The sequence below is a fragment of the Argiope bruennichi genome, chromosome 3 (assembly GCF_947563725.1).
Source record: "Argiope bruennichi chromosome 3, qqArgBrue1.1, whole genome shotgun sequence".
NCBI classification, from domain to species: Eukaryota; Metazoa; Arthropoda; class Arachnida; order Araneae; family Araneidae; genus Argiope; species Argiope bruennichi.
This window is the reverse complement of record NC_079153.1, coordinates 138,602,966-138,622,658: the sequence shown is the minus strand read 5'-3', so window position 1 is coordinate 138,622,658 and position 19,693 is coordinate 138,602,966. Positions and strand designations below refer to the sequence as shown.

The following is a 19,693-nucleotide window of genomic DNA, read 5'->3' as shown; positions in this document are numbered from 1 at the left end:
GGAGTGAAATTCTTAAGTTTTCGTGTTACGACAAACACTTTTATATATAAAGAGAAATATCGTATAGCATTTTTATATCTTGTTACGGAAATTCTAATAAAATCGCCCCAACTGAAACAAGAAGACATCCGGTGCTTTAAAATATTTGGATAACATGGATATTGTACTTAGCTATAAACAATTGCCATAATCCTCTCGCGTAGCAAACTCTCCCATTGGAGGTTCAGACGGAGATGCAGCAAACGCAACAATAATACTGCTGCACTCCAGAAGAAATCCACTTATCTTTCCACCCCATATTTGCGAGGTTATACTTGATTCCACCTCAAAACTATTCATTTAAAAAAAAAAAATGCATTGCTTACGAAAGCTCTAATTTTACAACTCAAAATGAAATCATTTCGAAATTACATCTTCTATACTGCCGTGGAAGGTGTGATTTTGGATGTCTTAATTTCATATTGCCATCACATAACATTTCTTATAAGATGCGCAGTAGATTCCAAAATTAAACAGCCGCGACACATTTGATTTGCGTCAATGACTATGAAATGACACCGTTAGAAAATATTTATCCATCCCAAATATTTAGAGAATCCAATTTCCGACCAAAGAATACTTCATTCTGACACAAATTCAGTTCCTTAACAAAGTTTAAAAGAACTTTTCTCTTCATTTCGAAAGTCCTTCGCCTCAACGACATCCGAAATCATGATGTCCTCCGGTTTAATTCTGTCGGCAGCGACTGGCAACAACACGTCGTGCGTTTGACGGATAGTACAATATTTACCTTTAGGAAACGGATTTCCCTTATTTAACCATCACTCAGGCGGCCCCTACTGACACAGAACCCCCCGATTAAAACTACTCTACACTGTGCCCGGCGAACACGTGGCCCCGAGGTAGCCCTGACAACCGAATAACAACGCCCCTCCCCATGACGTCATGGGACCGCCTCTTGTGGAGTGCTAACGCCATCTATGGGCCAGATCTGCAAGCGTGGGGAGAAGTATCCGGCTTCTAATAAGACAGCGTGAGACTGGAAATTTCTATTCGTTTGCATCCGGCGCTCCGGACTTTCTCTCCCGGACGCTGCGCCTCTGGGAAGGCGGCAAGCTTCAATCGTCAGGTGAGTTGATCCCTGTTTCATTCGCTTCTTTTCTCAAGTTTCGTGAATTCGGGCGCATCACGAGTTCCTGTTATACAAAGCAAAGAACTGATAGAAAGTAAGAGTTACGATTTCAAAAATCAAAAAAACATTAAAAGCATTTTAATCTGTAGAGCCATTTTCTACAAAATAATGATATATCGATTTGTATTAAATATTAAATCCTTGCTGTCAGTACAAATGCCACTATCCGATGAAATTTCTTTTCTGACGCAATATCTAAATTTCTTCGGCACTGTCTTGGCTTCTCTAAATGGACTTTTTTTAATTTATAAAACGGTTGTTTTATAATGCTTATTTATATCTTACAAATTTCGAAACAAGATCCTAAATATTTATGAAGTTCTCTTAAGATGAATGCTGCATTTATATAAAACGCTTGACAAAAGATTTTCATTCTCCTTTCTTGATTTCAGAGATATTTTTCCATTATATATTAATTTATTTTCAAAATTTCTTATTATGTTATTGTAATGATCCTGGATTTCTCCGAATATCGAAAATAAAAATAAATTAAAAAAATTGTCCAAGTAGAAAAAATGTTATCAAGAAATGTAGAAGTTACGAAGAGGAATTAGACAGAGTTATCAGTGCATTCTTAAAATCACTTTTTTTTTAAATGAAAAGCATTTTTTTGAAAATCAAACTTTTTCTATTCCTGAATATTACTTTTTATTCTTTGGTGAACAAACAGCACAAAAATACGCCTAATAAGCGAAAAGGAATAAGGGTAAAAATTATATTTCCGAATTAAAAATTTCTCATGATTTCCATTTGTATCTAATTATAGAGAAAATTTCCTTAGATAGATTCAATACATTATTTAATTAACTTACTTCATTAATTAAGCACAAAATCTAATAAAATTGAACTTTAATAATTTTTTTTTTCTCTTTTCACTCGGTTGTATTGCTTTGATTTCAAAGAAATGTTCTTCAGTTTTTTCTTTAAAAAAAACAGTTATATGCCAATTCATACAGAAATTCAAAGAAATAACAATCAACATTTAAATAATACGCATTAAAATAAGTTTAAAATTTGAATCTGCACCATGCTACTCATGACATACGATGTGATATTTTTTTTTCAAAGGCACGCAGATTTTATTTTTAATATTTTTGTGCGAAGCATATTTTCTTACTACTATTTGGTAACTTTTTAAAAAAATTTCCCTCTCTATATATGTATATAAAGGGGGTATATATATATACATATATGTATCTACAAAATATTTTATTTAAGAGGAAGCACATGTGAAGATCAAATATATTTAATTATCAAAATTTTATTTTTGATGATGTTACGGAAACTAACCGATGTTTACCCATTAATGAGATTTTTTTATAAGAGTCATGCGTTGCAGATGGAGCAATCCAAAGAGGAGGGCAGGAAGAACAGTGAGAAAGTTAGTTGGGACTTTTACAGTTTTAGAATATGATTCTGTAGGAAAAGCATTTTTGAATTCAGTGGGTAAAGTGCGTAGGGAAGTAAGAGTTTGTAGAAATTAAAAGCTGAAAGTGAGGTCTGAGTTCGAGTGATTAAAAAATAATTATTTTTAGAAAGCGGATAAATTATATATATATATATATATATATATATATATATATATATATATATATATATATATATATATATATATATATATATATATATATATATATATATATATATATATATATATATATAAAATCTCCTTTTTGAAAACGAAGGTGGGAGGTGGATTCGAAGCAGCCCAAAAACTTTTTTATGCTTGCATTCTCAATCGCAATAATCAGGTTCGGGTAATGCTTCGAGCAAATCAAAGAAAATCGGAACAAATCGAATCGAAGAAAAATATATATACAAAGTAATATATAACAATAAAAATGTAAAAAATAATATGGAAACCGAAAATATATCAGAGTAAAGAAGAAAATAATACAAAATTTATGAAAAAATGGGAAGAAGAAACGTAAAACGTGCTTCCCCTGATGCGTCGATTCTCTTGCTTTAAGGAGAAGAAATGTGGAATTCATTAACAATATCTTTTCCTCTTCACAATGTTATGAGAAGTGTTAAATCAACATTTTTTTTTTTTTTTTTTTGCAAGAATTACGATGAGACAGCGCGTGGAACGAATAGAAACGCAAAACAGCGGAAAAGATCTCGTGAGAAAGTATAATGAAATTACGCAGTTTTAAAAAATAATTACCTGCTGCGGCATTTTGATGAAAAAGTAAAATTCAGCGCAACTCCAAAGTTAAAGAGCAATTTGAATTAATACTGAAATTAAAGCGAATTTCGAGTGATTTAAAAATATTTACTTTTTGATCACGGATAAATAAACATTATCACGCATATATGTTATTGTAAATGCGATTAATTTGGTGATTATGTACTGTTGTCGCGATTAATTATAATCACTACTAAACTTATTGGTAATCAGCAATAATCACCAGTTTATTATATATGCCGCAATAAATATAAATACATATAGAGAGAGAAAGGAAATGGGATAGATACAAAAGAGAAAAGAGAAGAACAATTTAATTATGATCCTAAAAGTGCACACGATTTAATCAACATGAATGCATTCCTAATTAATTTTTTAAAAAACTGATACTTTTAAGTCTAATAAGCCTAGATCGGTCAACTCAAATATTTTAGTTGTTAATTACTATTAACGGGAAGATTGAAATTTGTAACCGATTTAAAATTTGAAATCATTTTAAAAATTTGTCTATAAAACTGGGATAAGTTTCTTGAAATTCTTGAAATTTATGGCAATCTTTTAACTCGCGCTAACAAAAAGTTCAATGGCTTTCATAAAGCAGATTTTTTTGTTAACGACGAAGAGAAATGATCAATTGAAGAGTATTAACTAACGTGAAATAAATGTTGCTTAAAAGATTTCACCTCTAAATGATTTCTCATAATTTAGAACTTTTCTTTCTTAATAACTATCCAAATTACATTCAGTGATTAGATATGATCAATTGCTGTCTGGAGAAAACTTCAATATGTAGAGGATGATCGGGAACAACTTAAGTGTTCCCGATCATCATTAATATTTTCTTAAGTGTTTGTAAAAAAATGGAATAGTTAGTTTAGTTTAGTCAGATTAGGGATGTTACAAGAGGCCTCCTTTCGTAAGACGATATGTCACTCTTTAATTTCATTTATAGAATTTCGCACAAAAGAAGTGGGAAAACGTTTATTCCCGATTGATTTAATATGTTCAAAGCGAATATTCCGAAGATTAAGTTTCGAATTGACGATGATCCGATCATGAGGCTGAAATTATATTATCTGATGACCATGGTCCTTGAAAGCAAAATGGGGAGAGTAAAACACTTTTCAGTTTCTTCTTCCTAATTTCCGTTTCAAAAGTACATTTTGAGATTTCCTCTTCCATATCAAAGGTCATTTCTTTGCAGGAAAGAAATGACACATAACTCAACTATTGAGCATAGGGATGAAATCCAAACGCTAAAAATGTATTCCTGGTAACCATACATATATTGTTAACAATTCGGCACGATTATTATCTTTCCTTGTTGTCAAGAGCTTTGTCTCCAGTGTACAGAGGTTGTACTCGACGGAATGCCAACTCTGTAAATGCTCTGAATAAAGCGATCTATCATTTTCAGGAAGTAAATGAAGTTAGAGAATGAAGGAAAAGGAATGAAAGAATTTGGAAAAGTTTGTCAGCGAATGAGGTGGTTCTTCAGAATATTTATTCAGAAAACTTTGGAATCAAATCATAACCCCAGATCAAAAGAGTAATGGTAGGGCAACGTCAAGCAAACAAATCAGTCAATGGTTGCAGACAAATAGTAATAAAAATTCTTAAACTGATAGACTATTCCATCCGAAGCATCAGGAGAATTGTCATTTCTTAGGATATGTTACATCTTTTACAATGTTGAAAACAAGTTCTGTGCATGATAGTTCCGTTCTATGTTCTGTAGGTTGTAGTTGTGTGATTGTTGCTCCTTTTAAATTTTCAGTTCTCGCATTTTTAATCACATTCCATGAAACCGCAAATAGCAAAATTGCTGTGTGTTAAGACTTAATATTTGCGGTGAGTGAACCGCTAGGAGACTGATTCATTTCATTTCATTAAACTCACCGCCTGCTCCTCGAGTCTGCTCCACAAGTGTTTCGAGTGTAATAAATTCCCTCAGATCATTACGAAAAACTTTATTCGTCTACCAAATCCTTCGATCAAGATATAAAAATAAATGAGGCCCATTTAAAGGGAGCTTTCAGCTGGGAACAGCCAACTGAATCTCATTTGCTTAAAAGCTCATAAAATGCGGATCCTGGTGGCCACCAGGACGGATGATTACGCGCCTTCCAGGACGACCAGTTTGGAAGAGTGGTTGTCAAGGAATGGTATTCCCATTAGTTTTCCTAGGAATCGATTCATTTCTAGTTAACAGTTTCAAATCAGAAAAAGAAAATGCAATTAATTGTCAGTCATACAACGTCTGACTCTAGTTTAATTAAGTTTTTAAGGACGCCTCCGCTGTTACCGCAGCTGTTGAATGAATTCGTAAGAATTTAATTATTTTTCGACTCATTCGAAAAATAATTGCTGGTATTATTTCCAAACTGTTCACGAAGAGCAGTTTTATTCATGGTGAAACTGCTTTGTCACTTGTCTTTCAATAAAATTATCCACGCGTATTTGAAAACTGATTGTGTTTGTTAAGCCAACCACTTTATTCGTTTAAACATCCATGTAAAACCGGACAATAAAAGTGACTCTTCTCACACTTTTCAACAGTGGATTATGTTATTGGATTATTTTATAACAATTTTATCAGTAAAATTTCGATGGGAGAAAAATTGAAAGGGAAAATTCTTGAAAGTAACTGAGTGTGAACATTCCAATTACGAACTAATATGGATTTTCTAGTTTCTTCCATGATTCAGTATAATTTAATAATAAATTTATGTAGTTAATTTATGGATATTTTTTAAATGTCAACGGTTCTCAAGCCCCTCCAAACTATATCATCAGTGTTACAGCTGATGTGTAGGATTATGCATTGCAGAAGAAATACCCGACTCTTCTCTTTCAGCCTTTGTTAAAAATTTAAACCATACGTTGTTTTTCTTATATTTATTTATTTTAATTGTATATAAGACTGCTACTAATATCCAAGTCAGCATTATCACGCAGAATGTAGGTTACATTTATACTTGCATTACCGGTTTTATTTTTATTTACTTTTTATATCGTTTTTTTTTAGAAATATTTTAAATAGCATTTAATAATGCTGTTGCTTCTGAGATGTAAAATCAGATTGTGTGAAGGGCGTAAGGACGAAATCTTTCTATTCACATTCATTTTTGTAAAATTACCAACATACCATAGCTAGGATTTTAAGCAATGGCATGTGTATCACTAATGGTGCAACACATTATATTCGAATAGATATTTTTTCCAAAAAATATAAATTATTGTAAAATGGGATATAAATGGTGTATATATATATATATATATATATATATATATATATATATATATATATATATACACCATATATATATATCCCTATATCCCGATACAAACGCTGACGGGCGCACATATGCACTTACACACACACACACATCTATATATATGGAACTTTTGGAAAATAAGCAGCCGGATTCTTCACTAAATTTCCTTTTTTAGATGCCTTTTAAAAATTATCTGTTAAAATCCATGATTAGTATTAGAGCGGTATATACAACTCCAAATGCAGAAAATAGGTAGCAGGAAAAAGCGACCACCAGAAGGCATCCAAAATTTATGTACCATTAAACTAAGTTTCCAAAATATGCAACCCAAAGTATATCTGAGCAAGAAATGTTTTAGTTTCAGCGTGTGTAGCCCCTGTCAAGGTGGGAAATAAAAGCGACGGCAATTCAGTATTTAAAGAGAGGTTCAAATTGAAATGATCAGAAAATAATTAATTTTAAGAATGTGGGGAATTAATTTATTACAAATATAAATATTTACATTTTTGATGCATCTCCGCACTCCGTCTTTTAAATTGTCGTATTCCAGTTACAGATTTGGGGTTCATGTTGAAATTAAAAGTAGTCTTTTTTAAATCGTAAAATATTCTTATGATCGTAAATATATTTTTGATTTTTATTTAATAAGAATAATTTGTGTTTTTCAGAACAACATTTTTAAGTTGGAAAATCCCCGTGCTGGTGATCTTTTTTTTTTCTTATTTTAATCATATATATTAACTCATAAATTAAAGAAACAACACATTTTAGTCATTTAACATACTTTAATGTAAACTTTGTGGGGAAACAAACAGTGGTTTTATGAGAAACTTCTGAAACAGCTGCCGTGAAATTCATGATTAAAACAAAGAGGAAAAAAAATAGTTAATATTTTCATAGTTAATAGTTTCATCTTATATATTAATTATTTTGAAGAGTTTGAATATCTCTTGTGAAATAATTTTACCACAAAGAGAATTTAATATATCTAAATTCATATTCAATTTTGAAACTAACCAAGGGTTATTTCGTGACACACCTCCTCATTTTGAGCAGTCAGATGACTCTTGAGCTGACTGTCTACTTTCCAGCATTACCATTGTATGGATATTGTGAAGAAAGGATGTTCAAACTGAAAATTCTATCGTTGTTGCTTGTTTCATTCATTCAATCTTTTAGAATTCGGACGAAACAGCACAAAATATTAGCGCCTATACATATATCATCATCAAGCTGATATCGCCAATTATGCAAATTGACTAAAATATATAATTGGTGGCAAATTTGCTACTAAATTCCAATTCCAAATTTATACTGGTCGAGCTGAGAGCTGAAAAACAAAGTGCGAGAAATATTTGAATGTGGCAGGAGAGTCACGAATAGAAAAGCTACGCTATTTTGAAACTTGACATAGCCAAAATGTTTATTCTTTAGGAAATCCGTATTTGTAATAAAGGAGACAAATTTTAATGTAGAAAGAGTAACCTTTTTTTAGCAATATTACTGATATCGGTTCATGGAATAGATGTGTATTAATTATAAGTCTATTCCCCTTCAGAATCATATAAGAAACAAGTACTAATTATAAACTTACCCAACAGATAACTTATTCACTATCTCCCTGTATTTCAATGTTTATTAACAAATTAAATCGAACTCATAACTAAAATATGTTTATTATAACTGGAAGATGTCAGTTTTGCTATGTGGAGAGTTAATTTTTGCTACGAAAGCAAAGTCGTTGATGTAATCATAGATTTTAATTTGATAGAATTAAGTAAATCTATTGAAATTTGATTTAGAAAATATATAGATAACTGAATTGAAACGGTTTAAATTTTAAGTGAGAATAACAGTCTAATGACGCAGTTAGAGCGAGAAACAATAAAAGTGTCTCAGATTAAGAAGGCGGCCCTCCCTCTCATGGGAGAAGCCCTGAAGCGCCTTAACACTGATCATCAAGGGTGTGGCTGATTTTCTTAACAATTTTTTGACAAATGATTTAAATGTAACTTTATCGGAATTCGGCCGTTCCGAGGCATGAAAATCAATTTACGGTCACATATTGAAACGCCGTAAAGCAGAAAAAATCTCCCAAGACAAAGGGGTTATAAATTAGGGTTTATACAAAAACCGACTTTTTGAAAAACCGGTTTTCGAATTCGACATTTCCAAAAAAACCGGTCTAAGCTGGTTTTCGAATTTTTGACAAAAAAAAAAAAATTGAGTAGGTAAAAATAAAATAATTTTCCCTATTCTATTTTTTTTAAATTTAATTTTAATTTATATAAACTAACAAAAAACGAAATCAATATCAAAGTCAAAATATAAAAAACAAAGTTAAAGATTACATATATATATTACTTACACAAAATAACGAAAACTCAAACTCAAATTTCAAATGATATTTATATTATTTTCACTCATTTTAATTTCTCCTAAGAAAATAGGATTAAAAAAAAAAAACATAAAATATCCATTGAACGGTGGCTAAGTCTCGTTCTCATTTTGGACACAATATTGCCTGAAATTGAAAATACTCGTTCACTAGTTACTGAGTTTGGCATCAAATTACAAATCTAAGTTTTTTTTTTCTTTTATTCGTTTGTTCAAATAATGAAAATTCAGCTTTCAGTGTCTTTGGATTTGTAAGTTTTTCTTCAGGGTCTTCAAGAAACTAAACAATTACACTATTTCCGACAATTATTTTATGAACTGCTTTCAAATGATTATGTAGATTGCTCGTAGATGATCCTTTGAAGCTCAACATTTTATTACAATGATTTCAGATTGCCTTGTCTATCTCGAACTTTTTGAAACTATCCCAAACTTCCGACTTACTCATTTTTATCTAAAAATGAAATTAAAGTTATTGAATAAATATTTTTGACGTTTATTTTACAATTTTATTATTTTAACTATTAATATTAATGCAAAATAATCTAATCTACATATTTTCTAGGGATTTAGAAAAAAAACAAAAAAAAAACACTTCTTAATCTAATTCCGTTGCTTGCTAAAGACATAATTTATGTTAAAAGGTTGCGAAAAAAAATATGGAATATTTTAACACCCTGTGTTTTATTTAAAATTCCATTAAACAGAAGCCAGAACTTCTTATCTTACACTAATTTTTGATAGAAGAAATTTATATAATAAAATTTAAATTTTAAAACGTAAAATAGGAAATATAAACATAAAAATTAAACATAATACTTACGTTATTTTTACCAAATATAACAACTTTATATTTTTGTTTCCAGTTTTCACCTTCGCAATATTAAGTAAACCTGTCATGACTCGAGACGGATCGGATTCTGAGACCACATTTCGACAATTCCATTTCATTAAGGGGTGAGACGCGGAACTAAGGCACATTTGACCTTGGATTCCTCGCATTAGATACTTTTTTAGTTCTATATTTTTTCACGTGTATGTGAGTGTTATGTCATTTCTGACAGCATTTTACTTTAACTGAATATTTCGTATTGATATGGCTAGTTCAAGTGGTGCAAAAAAGCTTTCAGGAGTGGTACGAAGAAAATTTTATATGATATCATTAAATACTGTGATCAAGAAGCAGAAAACGGGGAAATATTTATTCCTTTCACACGTTCGTCGAAACGAGCCAGTCAAATTGCTGACGTTTCTATTAGCCCCGACTTCATAACGATAAACAAAACATCCAACGAGAAGCAAGAAATGAACTTTATCACACTTTTGTTTCACCTAGAAAAAAAGTGAAAAGGGATGTTCATGAAAAACATAAATTGACGAATTCGAGGCGCAATTGTGCAGCGTACAAGCACTGGCCAAGACAACTTGAAACGTCGAAAAAATGTGTTTGCTGCCCTTTGCATAGAATGAATAGCAAATCAAATAAGTTCAAAATTGATTTTTACATAATAATATGAATTCTTAAAACCGGTTTTCTTAATTTAAAAACCGGTTTTCGAATGTGACAAATTTACTTTAAAAAACCGGTTTTTTAAAGCCGGGCTTGAAAACCGTCAAACCCTATTATAAATATTAATAGTGAAACCATATATTTCTGATCTTAGTTTATGCGTACTTTTTTTTAAAAAAAATAACATAAAAAAAACAATTGAAAACAACTTATTCTGATAAATTGGAGAGGGAATCTTAAGCTGAGACTTACATGTTTAATGGAAAGTAATTTCAATAACATTACGATGCAATTGTGCTCAGTTCTCGACGATCTTTCAAACTTATGAAATTAGGTTATTAAAAGCTATATAAGCTGAGTCTTTTATTTTTTTCTGGTCTCATTATTTTTAGGATTTTTTTTAATGGAATCCGATGAAAGAGAATTACTTAGATGTTTTTAAATTTAATTTCAAAAGAAATCGAAGTCTTCAATTTATTACAAGGATTTCGATTAGGAAATTAGGAGGAACATCATTTATTACATTTAATTACATAAATTACACATTTTTTATAAAAAGATTTTTTTTATTAATTCTTCTTTGTTTATTTATAATTATTTAATTCAATTGCGAAGTGTTTAGATTTCAGTGGGAGTGGCACAGTTTTGAGAGGAGAGAAAATGAAAAATATTCTATATATACTAGAAGTGGATAAAAAAATATCAAGTTTTATTTAAATATTTCATCTACATTAATACGTTACATTAAATACATTATTTTGAAACAGAATTGTAGTAGCAGACCATATCATTTCACATCTTTCACCGGATCATCACATTTCAGTGCCAAACTTTTAATTGGTTAGCAATTATCTGATGAATTAGAAATGCAGCTTTTTTTTTCAAATTCTGCATTTGTTTGTCACATAAAAATAGACCGGGATAATATTTTTTGGAAATAAAATTTTTATGAATAATTTTAATTAATTCAAATATGGTGTCCTCAATTTTAGAAAATTACCATCCATGGCAAGAATTCCCAAAATAAGCAGTGAAACTAGAGCAGCCTTACTTCAGATTATCATCATAACTTTGGCGTTTTACACGAAATTCATCACTGGCAAATTTTTATACGTGAATATGTAGGCTGATGAAATCTGATATCAGTGGATCTAATGTTTTGTAAGATCTTCCATTACTTACAAATTTTGAAAAATTCCGAAAGTGGGAAACATTTAAGTCCAACATTGTCGAGAATTTCAAAAATATCAATTTTATATTTTCAGGCGAACTTAAATGGAAGCGTACTGCAAAACTGACCACATATATGACGAAGAGATAAACAAGTTTTTTTTTTTTCGTTGAATTTTTCGTGAGATTGTTCCTTATGCATTTTTGTATACACTTTAAATTGTTAGATTTCACTCAAATTTATAGAGAAACCCGTAAGTAAGAATAGTGTGTTCCTTAAATTTTCTACCCCTCAAATAAGTGAAAACTTCCCCTTGCTTCATTTCCTGATAAAAGCGGCTCCCTTCGGAAAAGCAGCGGTGCTCGATTAATCTAGCTTACATCGAGGCCACACCTCATCGACAGCGAGAAAGTTGAAGCGATCTTTCTGATCACTTGAATATTTTTAACTGGCGCATTTGTTTTAAACTTCGCAGGACGCATGCGATTATCAACTGCGCCTCACAGCTGTGACCTGTGTAGATTCATGCCAATTAAAAATTGCTAATGTATAAAAATCTTAAAATATATAATGTGCATGACCGGCTTTGCATAACAGGATGTCAAAATAACATGTAAAATGGTTCATAATTCGTAAAGCGCAGACAAAAAATAATTCTTATTCGGTGTTTTTATACTGAAATTCATAATATAAATAATCACTCAGGAAAGAAGATTGTAATTTTTTTAATCAGTAGAATTCCTTAATCATGTGATAAAGATATATTTAATGATGGAAAAGAAAGCAGCTGAAACATGTTGTTAACGCTATATCTTTAGATTGACTACTAGTAAGATTTGAAATATAATATACAAATATTTTGTGAGCCGGAAATTGTAACGATTCTGGCTATCTTTAATATTGATTAATACCAAATACAATTATTTTTATGATTTTAAACACGTTTTGTCATCAGTGGAAAACTGAATAACAGGGATATTTATAACAAACTAGTGATCTGCTCCGCATGCGTATTTTTGGATAATTTAGGAGAACGATTGACTCACCGAATGAATATTGAATAAGAAAAACCTACAATTTTTTTTGTAATGATAGCCTTAGTTGATTATTATGTAGTTATAAATTTCATAAAAAGAGTATCAGAGTTGAAAGTAGGGCCATACTGAGATAGTGTTGCGTTCTTGGCTGAATTGCCGAAGCTACTTAGTTCATTTTTTATCCTCTCTGTGACTTTCTTCTCCCTGAAAAAAAGTTGTTTCCCAGTAATATTTTTTTATTTTACAAATTTGTAAGTAGATTTAATAAAAGAGGTATATTTTTGAATAATTACGTCTTAATGAACTATATTGAAGAAAAGTATTTTACACAGCAGATTAAATTGACACACAAATAAATTCACATCAAATAAAATCAAAACGTAAATATTTTTAATATTTTGAAGGTAAAAGAAATTCATTAGATTGTTTTTATGACAACTACTGAAATTTGAGTTTGTGTGAAATAAGGTAATATTCTATCTCAGGTTATTAAAAGTAGCTCGAAAATTGAACAGAGAAAACAAAGAACCTACTTTACTTGCCTACAGAACAGTGTTAGGCAAGTAAAGTAGGCCAAGGACGCTGAATGCATGTGAAAAGGTCACAAGTATTTAATGTCCGATAAGTGTGAGCAGCAATCCATTTCGAGGCATAAATGTCTGTGGATTTCATTTATCTCTTCTAATGGTAAATTCGAGAGCGTGGATTGGCATTTGCAGGCCCAGAGCAACCAAATTTGACACATATATATCTTGGAAGAACATGAACTTTGGAACGATTTTTTTTATAAATTTTAAATGATTAAAAATGGAGCGAAATTCTGACATTCTTCAGCGATAACTTCTGAAACTATTTATGCACAATAAGGAATTTCACACTTTTAATGAGACCAGTTGAATAATCGCACCAATTGATCTTGAATTTTTGCAATTTTTCAGATATATGTTTTCCCAAATTTCTAACAATATATTACATTGTTCCTTTGATATTTAAACCGTTTTCATTGTTTCATCAAGTATTCATTCGCATGAGTTTCTGATTTTGCTGAAAGCTGAAGAAGAATTCGGTTAAATATCACTGTGGCTTACGAGGAAAATAAAAAAGCTACAATACCGAGAAATTTAGGCGATAAATGGATATATACATTTATAATAATGGTATGGAGTTATCTGGCTGCCTCCCTTAGAAAGATTTATATAGTTAAAATAATATGCTACTGATGTCTGAAAATCTGCCGGATATAAAATTATATGTAAACGATTTATCTGAAATCGAATACAGCCATATTCTAGGCAAATCAACAAGTCGTTTCAGACGACTAGTTATAAATATAATAAACTATTGATTTTTGATTATTGAATTTTGATTGATTGATGCACATTATATTTGTACACATGTACTACTGAATTTTGAATAGTATTTTTTTGAATATATAACTAGCATGAGACCATTTTGGAATTATACTATTATTTCGATTATTTTTAAAGCACTGAAAACAAAGTTCTCATAAAAGTTTCTAAATTCTGGAGCGAGCTAAAAAAAGAAACTGCAACTACATATCATTTTATTAACTGAGTTTATGTCAAAATCAAGACAAGGGCATAATACTACGTAAGAACTTGTAAACACCCGTGTTACATCAGCACGTTTATTTTATGAACTGGTGCACAGCCCTTGATAGCTTCAATTTGTATTTTTAGCAATCAACTTTCGGCGATCAGCTGATTCATCGTGGATACTGACTATACTTACTTTCAATAAAAAATTTTATGCTTAGCATAATATTCGGGATTCACTGAAAACATCAAATTGTAAAAGAATTAAAAATCGTGTTTATTTAATTGTTTTACATTTATTATATTCATAACGAATATGAACAGCCTTAATACAGTCAAGTCCCAAGACATCTTAGCACTTAAAAAAGTTATTGTCTAATTTTCACAACACATTAATCTCACTTTTTTTTATTCGTCATGCAAGTTACACAGATACCAAACCGAATCGTTTTTCCTGATCAAAGACGGAATAAAATCACGCTATTATATATTTTGAATCAAGGAAAATGATTTGAATTTCAGTGCAACAAGGTAATCTGTAATTGAAAATGAGGTAAAATTTTTTTAAAAAATTACCAAAATCTGGGGAAAAAAATGGTGCGACTATTAAACTGGTTAATATTAATTTATAAACTATTTATTCTGATAATTCTTTTGAGTTTTAAGATCATAAAAATAATTTTGTGTTTTAACATTTCCGGGAGTTATCATGAATAAACACCAAAATTATGTTTAATCAATGAAATTAATTAAACATAATTTTGATTTAATAAACTGGTTTTATTTGGGTAAATAATTAATAATGTTTAATTTTTCATTAATTAAAATTTCAAAAAGATTACTTCTAGATGCGCTTTATACAGGTTCCTAAGTATATATTTGCCAAATTTGAAAGCTCTGGGTCTAGGTGGATTTTCTCTTTATTACTAACTAGCTGCTTTTGGGGACCAGCCTGTTCCCACAGAATTTTGATTGTCTGGTTGTTAAAAAAGAGGCTTTTTACCTTTGATATTTAATAAGACTGAAAAATATAAATGAATGACAACTATACAAAATTTATTTTCACTTTTATCGTCGTTTGTTTGCCAAAAAAGCATTTAAATACAATATATTTTGGACTAAATGTCCATGTCTGGCCAAATGAAGCAACAAAAAAAGTATGCGTAAAAGATGCAACAAATCTATCCCTCATTTTATATACTAGATAAAAACAGAATGTGATATTTCGAAAAATTAAATGTGATAACTTGAAATCGAAACAAATTTCCAAAAACAATAACACAAAAATGCTAAAAGTATCATTTAACAGGGCTGAAACATTTTCGAATAATTAATTTTGTGAAGAGTAAAATACTCTTATCGCTTTTTTCCTTATTTACGAAAAGAAAACCGAATTGCAAAATCAAGATAAAACTGAAAATATACAATTATAAAAGTGAAACAAAAAGCAAATCTCCGCGGTCTCATTATCAAAAGATTATTACGATTGATTTATTAGCAAAGATTATTATCTAGATATCATTATCATTGATTTGAAATTCGTGCGAGAAATTTTTCCAAGATACAAAATTTATCAAATGAAATGAAAGACCTTTCATTTAATGAGCTTGAGTTGAAAAAAAGTTTTAAAAAATTGTATAATATCAAAAAAGCAGAAAAATGAAATCTAATTTGGAGCCAATGTATAAAAATACATTAAATAAAGCAAATTTTGTTAACATAGCTAGAATAATGGAAAATGCTGATGTAGTGAAATGATTTGATGAAATAATGAAATAATTTTAATTAAACGATTTGATGAAATAATGTTAATTATACGATTTGATGAAATAATGAAATAATTTTAATTAAACGATTTGATGAAATAATGAAAGAATTTTAATTAAGCGATTTGATGAAATAATGTTAATTAAACGATTTGATGAAATAATGTTAATTAAACGATTTGATGAAATAATGAAATAATTTTAATTAAACGATTTGATGAAATAATGAAATAATTTTAATTAAACGATTTGATGAAATAATGTTAATTAAACGATTTGATGAAATAATGTTCATTATACGATTTGATGAAATAATGAAATAATGTTAATTAAACGATTTGATGAAATAATGTTAATTAAACGATTTGATGAAATAATGAAATAATGTTAATTAAACGATTTGATGAAATAATGTTAATTAAACGATTTGATGAAATAATGAAATAATGTTAATTAAACGATTTGATGAAATAATGAAATAATTTTTTTTCATTACAACAATGAAGAGCATTGTTGGCAATCATGAAAAAATATTTCAAAATATTGGTTAAAATTGTGAGAGAAATTGGATTTCAATTAAATTGATACCCTCAAGTAGATTTCTTTTATTAATTGTGAGGTAGAAGAAAAATACTTTTGGAGAGAGAGTATTCATGGAAAATATTACAGAAAAATGCCGAAAAGTTTTTTAATTAACTGAAATCCTATCTAACATTTGGAAGTTGACTGTGATTTTCCCCCTTATTTTCAATATATATGTGCTAGGTCTAAGCAAGATCGGACAAAATTATGGATTTGTATATAAGACAAATATCATTCATCTTATATATAATAATGATGCTAAACCATTACAAACAAAATAAGTAAGATTTAGGTTTAATTGCATTTTATTTTTATGCAACAAATTTTACTTCAAATGAGAGTGTTATATTTACGTCTTGCTTCCTGCCTCGAAGCTTAAATTTGCATTCATAATAAAAGAGAATACGCCTATAGGCGTGGTGTTTGACGGAACAGACCGTTGAGTCTGTAAAACATACGGGTGGAATAAGAATGTGTACCTCGGAGAGTTTCTTTTTAATTTTAAATAATTAAGGAAGAGTTTGGCTTTATAGAATCATTACATCCGAAAATATTATCATGCAAAAATTGTTTTTAAATCAACAGAAATCTGAAAAAAAAATATTTTTCAAAGGATACTACATAAGTCCTTCACTATGCTTCCCTTAAATTTCGCTGTTTTTCTTTACTAATGCTAAATTACTAATTTTTATGCTTTATTTCTAATATTTGAACATACGTTGCTGTTATGAAAGGCAAACCTACTTTATTGTTTCATCAAATCTTTAAAATTGAATGTTTCTGTTCTGATAAAAACAAAACTCATCTTAAATGATAAAAGATATTTTGATTAGTATTATATAAAATCTCCTTTTCGGTAATAAAATGCAGTCTGTTATTGTTGCTTTGGCGGGGATTTTTTGCTTACTTTTTTCTAGAAATGTATTTTTTTAAATAGATTTACCATATTGTTTTGAACGTCTTGCCTCTTATCTATAAACTTAAAATCCTGTATCCACATAGAGTAAAATGATCTTCTCTAGAAGAGACGCCATTCATTTATTTCTTATAAGTAGATAATGGTATAATAAGTAAATAAGTAGTTATGGTTTATAAATAATAGTTAATTTTGAATTACGCTGTCTCCTTCCCAAAAAATTAAATAAATCTCTCAATTGTCGGTCATTCTTCCTGTACACATTTTAGCAGTTGAATGTAAAAACCAAAATCATGAATTTTATTAGATTAAAAACATAATCCAACAAAATTTAGCCCAATTCCTTTATACTGTTATTCGTTCACTATAAAACCAATTCATTTCTTATTCTTTTGTAATAAATAATACTTTCATTTACCAAAAATTAATAAATTGGAAAAGTTAAAATCGGTTGGCATAGTTAAATTATTAAAAGGAAAAAATTAATTGGCTGCTGATAGTATTTAATAATGCAGAAACTATGCATATTTTTCCTTTTGTTAATTTTTATTATATAACATAAAGAAATAATTTGTGCTTATCAACTGAAATATATTTTCCCCTTCTTTTTTCAAAATACAAAAAATAGTGCAGAGAACTCCTTCTGCATTCATTCCACTTTCTGGTGACTGGTGAAATAAGAATATTATTCTCCCCTTAATTTATCATCAAAGAAACACCAAAGATATGCGAGATTGAAACATTTTAATTCCTTTTTTTTTTCTTTGTAAACATGGTCAAATAAGTATACGGAAATATACAGATCTAAGAAAAAATGTGAGTGCTCCTTACATGATTTGCCTCGGATCTTTTGTTCTCCCTCCTCTTGCAACAATTTCTGTGGCTCGAGGACTTTTTTTTTCTTTTAATTTAAAAGTCCGGCGAAGTCGCATGTCCACTAATTTTTTAACAGTGAAATACAGCTGCAGAAAAAGAAAGCTCCTCCTGCAAAGAGTGATGTCATTCTTTCCTCTCCTTCGGTCTGAGAGCTCATTGTGGCACAGAAGGGAATGTGTTTCCAACAACAGCACACTCTCGAGTATCTGGATTAATGTGGAGGAAGGACTGGGCGAACAACAAAGGGTAGGCCGGAGTTCTATGAACTCATTTCATTGTCCACCAATACCAGAAGACAAAAGTTTTTATACTAAAAATCTCTGTTGCAATACTTATTTTCTCACTTCTTATTGAGTACTAAGACTTCCATTTATCGCAAGCCATGTAGAATGTTGAACGCGGCAGCGGCCCGGTGAATCATAGAAGCAATTGTCGATAACGTGGCAAGTTAAAATAGAAGGCTATGTACTAATAGTTTGTATATATATTTATATATTATACTGCATGCTTCAAGAATTTATTAAAGAAAATGTAAGTTAAAGGATATAAACTGTTCGCATTTTAACATAAATTCTGTAATCTTCACTGTGATACACTTAAAATGCTTTAAGCATACCCGAGAACAATTTACGAAAACTGCACGTATTGTGCACTTTTAATCAGGAGCAACGACAACAATTGAGGTCCGTCACACACTGACGAACAACCAGCAGAACGCCTTCCATAGCCTTGTCTGCATTCCTCATTTAATTACGATAAAAGAAAACTAGGCCGGATAGTCGTGAACCGGATACTCGGGAGGCACTGTGTATACTGGGAAGAGAAGGAGCATATTACCTCATGTGTAAGAAAGCTCATTTGCTTCTGGGCAAGTTGGCCACTCCGCACAATAACTTCCATAACGTTTAATCCAATATAAAAAGCTTTTCTTTATTTTATTTCTTTATTTATGCAACAAATTATATCAATTCTACTCTCAAACCTAATTTTTTAAAGAATCAAGTGTTAATGAATCATAGTATTTTTGTTGCCTCATAAATCAAAATAGTTCTTACAGGAAGATGAAAAGAAATTTATATTGAATTTAAAAAGTTCATAAACGACCTAGATTAGGACTGCTTAAAATTTTTCCACTAAACATTTTCCAGTAGGAAAAAAAAATCAGAAAGCATATAATAAATAATATGAAATTATTAATATAGATATGGTAATAAATTAAAAATC

The 19,693-nt window shown here is 29.9% G+C and overlaps 1 protein-coding gene across 1 annotated transcript in view; it reads left to right on the top strand.

The window, feature by feature from the left end:
* Positions 1–1,045: 1,045 nt before the first annotated feature.
* LOC129963462 (delta-sarcoglycan-like) overlaps positions 1,046–19,693 on the top strand; it is a 93,185-nt gene continuing 74,537 nt past the window's right edge. The window contains exon 1 of the mRNA XM_056077859.1: positions 1,046–1,129. The gene's annotated coding sequence lies outside the window, so the exon portion shown is untranslated. The remainder of the gene's footprint in view (positions 1,130–19,693) is intronic.